The following is a 4,524-nucleotide window of genomic DNA, read 5'->3' as shown; positions in this document are numbered from 1 at the left end:
AAGGCGATAGGGCTTCACCTGGTTCTTCTGTGAAACACTCACTCTAAGAACCCAGCCACCATGCTGGGAGGAAGCTCAAGTAGCCCATGGAGATGACCACGTGGAGAGGAGCCAAGGCTTCCAGACCACCACACTGGCTGAGCTCCCAAATAATAATAATTAAAAAAAAATTTTGCCAGCCATGTGAGCATGCCTCCTTGAAAATGAATTTTTCAGTCCCCAGGTGGGCTGCCTCAGCTAACGCTGAGTAACGCAGAGATGAACTGTCCTTGCTGAGCCTTGCCGAAATTGCAGTCAAGAGCTAAATAAATGTTTGCTGTTGTTTTAAGCCGTTGAGCTCTGGAACGGCAGCTTGTTACGCAGAAATATACAGCTGGAAAGTGGCCTAATCATAAAGTCTTACTAAAGGGAGCACATACTAAAATACAGCAGGTTTATGGAACCTGGCCACATGGCCAGGCCTGGGGCCGAGGCAGATTTTCTAAACCAAACACTCACCTTAGAGATTCTGATTTAATTTGTTTGAGGTAGGACCCAAGTGATTTTAAAGTATTAATACAACAAGGTGATTCTAATTTGCCGGCACTGAGAACAATTGATATAGAAACTGTGAGGGGTCGGGAGACTCAGGCATCTGCACGTTTAAAGATTCTCAATTCATATGCTTAACTGGGAGGGGAGGTACCATGATCATGAAGGTGGTTTTCCCAGGGTGAGGCTTATCCGTTGCACTCTGGATGTGCTGATCCCTGTGATTTCCCCAAATGTGGGAAACTCGGCTGCATAACTTGTGGTAGTGGGGGACGGTGTTCGCGCTTTAAAAAAAAACCAGATTCTCAATTGGTTCAAATGTATAGCCAGGGTTGAGGAGACGGTAGCTGAACTGTCTACAAAGTGAATATCGGAGGAGTGTTCCTTAAGCTTTAATATGCACACTACTCACCAGGGGATATTGTTAACAATACAAATTCTGATTTATAAACCTGAGGTGGGGCCCCAGGTCTGAATTTTTATCAAGTTTCCATGGGATGTGGATGCTGCTGGTCCCAGGACCACACTTGGAGCAGCTGGGAGTTAAAGCGCTATGCAAGCACTAAACAAAGATGTCTGGGTAAAGTGTCTACAGTGGCTTATAACATCTTCCCAGGGGCCTCAAATTGGCCCTAATGCAAGAAGTAGAATGCAGTGCACTAATGAGGGGTGTGGGAACTCAGTGGCTGCATACTCAGAGGATTCTGTGGATGAGAAGTCTGTCTTCCAGCTCCTGGTTTAGAATTGATTGAAAACATTACCATCTTAAAGTGGTACTAGGGTGGAATGCATGATAATCTGAATGAGCCATCTTCCTGTTGATATCACCCAGGATGTACTCTGTTGCAAGAGGGCTTTGGGGAGTTATTCTTTATGGGTTCTGTGGCACATATCAACCTGTTATGAAGCAAGGTCTGTTATGAGCCACAGCAACTGTTCATCTGCCTGTGTAGAGTCTTCACCAGAAATCTCACGCAGGAGTGGTAGTTCTGAGAAACTGAAAGAGAGCCACTTTAAGTTTCTAACAGATCCAATGAATGACCCCTATTTATTTATTTATTATTATCCTTTAAGTTCTGGGGTACATGTGCAGATCATGCAGGTTTGTTACATAGGTGTACACTTGCCATGGTGGTTTGCTGCATCCATCCTTCTGTCATCTACATTAGGTATTTCTCCTAATGTTGTCCCTCCCCAATTTCCCCAACCCTTGTTATCCCTCCCCTAGTCCCCCCAGCCCCCAACAGGCCTCAGTTTATGATATTCCCTTCCCTGTGTCCATGTATTCTCATTGTTCAACACCCACTTATGAGAGAGAACATGCGGTGTTTGGTTTTCTGTTCTTGTGTCAGTTTGCTGAGAATGATGGTTTCAGCTTCATCCATGGGCAAAGGACATGAAATCATCCCTTTTTATGGCTGCATAGTATTCCACTGTGTATATGTGCCACATTTTCTTTATCCAGTCTCTCATTGATGGGCATTTGGGTTTGTTCCAAGTCTTTGCTATTGTAAACAATGCCACAATGAACATACGTGTGTATGTGTCTTTATAATAGAATGTTTTATAATCTTTTGGGTATATGCCAGTAATGAGATTGCTGGGTCAAATGTTATTTCTATTTCTAGATCCTTGAGGAATCGCCACACTGTCTTTCGCAATGGTTGAACTAATTTACACTCCCACCAACAGTGTAAAACGTTCCTATTTCTCCACCTCCTCTCCAGCATCTGTTGTCTCCTGATTATTTAATGATCACCACTCTAACTGGCCTGAGATGGTATCTCAATGTGGTTTTGATTTGCATCTGTCTAATGACCAGAGATGGTGAGCTTTTTACATGTTTGTTGGCTGCATAAATGGAATGATGCCCATATAGTTTTGCTCCAAGTTATAGATTAGAAGGCAAGTTCTTTCCACAATGCTACCAATTACAGAGAAATAAAGATCCAGATTAAAGTGAATAATGTTCTAGAACAGTCCTGGCACACTATGGCCCACAGGGCAAATCTAGCCTTTTATATGGCTTTAATATGGCTAAGACTGATTTTTACATTTAAAAAAAAAGTTTATTTCTTCCCAGCAGCCTCCCAAGCCAGAGTAGACTCAGAGACTCCCCATTTCTAAAGGTTTATAAAAAATCAAAACAAAACAAAACCCAAAAATGAATATTTTACAGAGACTGTATGTAGCTTATACAACCTAAAATATTTATTATCTGGCCCATTTCAGAAAAAGTTTTCTAACCTCTGCTCTAGATTAGAAGCCCAAATGTTCTTTATTAATTGCCTTCCCTGACACTAAAAGAATATGGATCCCTACACATATTTGTCAGGAGTAAATAGGAGGTCTCCCCCTGGGGAATCCAGAATAATTCCTGTACCAACATCATCTGCTATAGTCTGAACGTGTCCTCCAAAATGTATGTGTTGTAACTTAATTGCCAAAGAGGTGGGACATTTAGGGTGATTAAGTCATGAGGGCTCATGGATCCCTCATGAATAGAATTGGTGCCCTTATAAAAGGACTGGAGAAACCTAGGTAGGAGCTTTTGTCCTTCTGTCCCTCTGCCTTGCAAGGACATAGCATTCATCCCATCCAGAGGACTATGTAACAAGGCCCCATCTTGGAAGCAGAGAGAGCATCCTTCACCAGACACCAAACCTGCCAGCACCTTGATCTTGGATTTCCCAGCCTTCAGAACTGAGAGAAATAATACATTTCTATTATTTATAAATTACCCAGTCTGTGGTATTTTGGTATAGTATCAGAGATGGACAAAGGTATGATCTCCAAGTAATCTAGAAATAGAGGCCTGGAAGAGAAGATTTGTATTGTTTAAATGCAGAGGAAGTGAGAAGTGAACATTTTTTCATCCTAATCCAATCTTGCATTTCTGATCTTTCACATTTTTACTCCTCTATTTTATAGCCCTGGTTTTTTCCCTCCCATTCTCCTGTTATTTCCTCAATTCATTGGGTTTAGTTTACTTTGCTTATGCTGAAGAAATCACTTCTTTAAGGAGGAAAAAAGAGACAAAGAGAAAGTTCTGAAAAGTAAAGTGACCCAACAAATCAACTGTATCAATCAGGGTAGGCTGCTGTAACAAATTACTCCCAATTTTCATGGCTCAGCACATTATAAATTTATTTTTTGCTCACACAAGTGAAATATCAATGCTTCCAGTTAAGTTACCCTCTTCGTCTCAGCAGTGTCTTGGAGATTCAAGTTTCTTCCAGCTTGAACTAACTCTGCCACCCTCAACACATGCCCTCAAGTGTCTTCACAGAAGTGGTGGGGATAGTGTGCAGAAGGCATCCCAGATTCTTAACCACCTAGGCTGGGTGGAGACACATGTCACCTCCCCTCACATTTTATTGGCCAAAATTAGTCACATGGCCTCACCTAGCTGCAGGGATGCCTGGGAAATGTAGTTCCTGGATGGATAAATCTCTTGATGTAATAGCATATGAAAGAAGCCAACACAAAATAAGTACATTTGGTATAATTCCCTTTATATATTCCAAAATAGATAAAATGAATCCATTCCATTAGAAGCTCATGTGGTGGTTACTGTTAGGTGAGGTGGTCACGGGGAGGAACATGAGGGAGCTTCTCGGGCTCTAGTTCATTTTCTGGACCCCGTCTCTGGAAACATGGGTGTATTCATTTTGTGAAAATCTATTGAGTTGTGCACATATGATTTATGTACCTGCCTGTTTATATGTTAAACTTCATTTAAAATTTTTACACTAAAAGTTGATAGTAGACAAGATGTTTGGGAAATAAAGGGAAAAACCAAGCTTAAACTCACTTTTCACTCTTTTTCCAATAGTAAGATATTTTATTTCTTAAATTCAGTTTTCTTGTATGTAAAAAAAAACTTCATAATAATTGCTTTGCTTGGCTTTTTTTTTTTTTTTTTTTTGAGGAACATAGGACCCTAGAAACACAGCTTAGAATATAGTAGGCAAGGGACGTCTCGGCTATATA

The 4,524-nt window shown here is 41.0% G+C and overlaps 1 non-coding gene across 1 annotated transcript; it reads left to right on the top strand.

Annotated features, from left to right (window-relative positions):
• The first annotated feature begins 661 nt into the window (after window positions 1-661).
• Window positions 662-820, top strand: LOC119466971. Its single transcript, XR_005195481.1, has one exon. It is a non-coding gene; the product is annotated as a U1 spliceosomal RNA (small nuclear RNA).
• Window positions 821-4,524: the final 3,704 nt, after the last annotated feature.

This window comes from Cebus imitator, unplaced genomic scaffold, assembly GCF_001604975.1.
Source record: "Cebus imitator isolate Cc_AM_T3 unplaced genomic scaffold, Cebus_imitator-1.0 Scaffold246, whole genome shotgun sequence".
Taxonomy (NCBI): domain Eukaryota; kingdom Metazoa; phylum Chordata; class Mammalia; order Primates; family Cebidae; genus Cebus; species Cebus imitator.
This window is presented reverse-complemented; position numbering and strand designations above follow the sequence as displayed.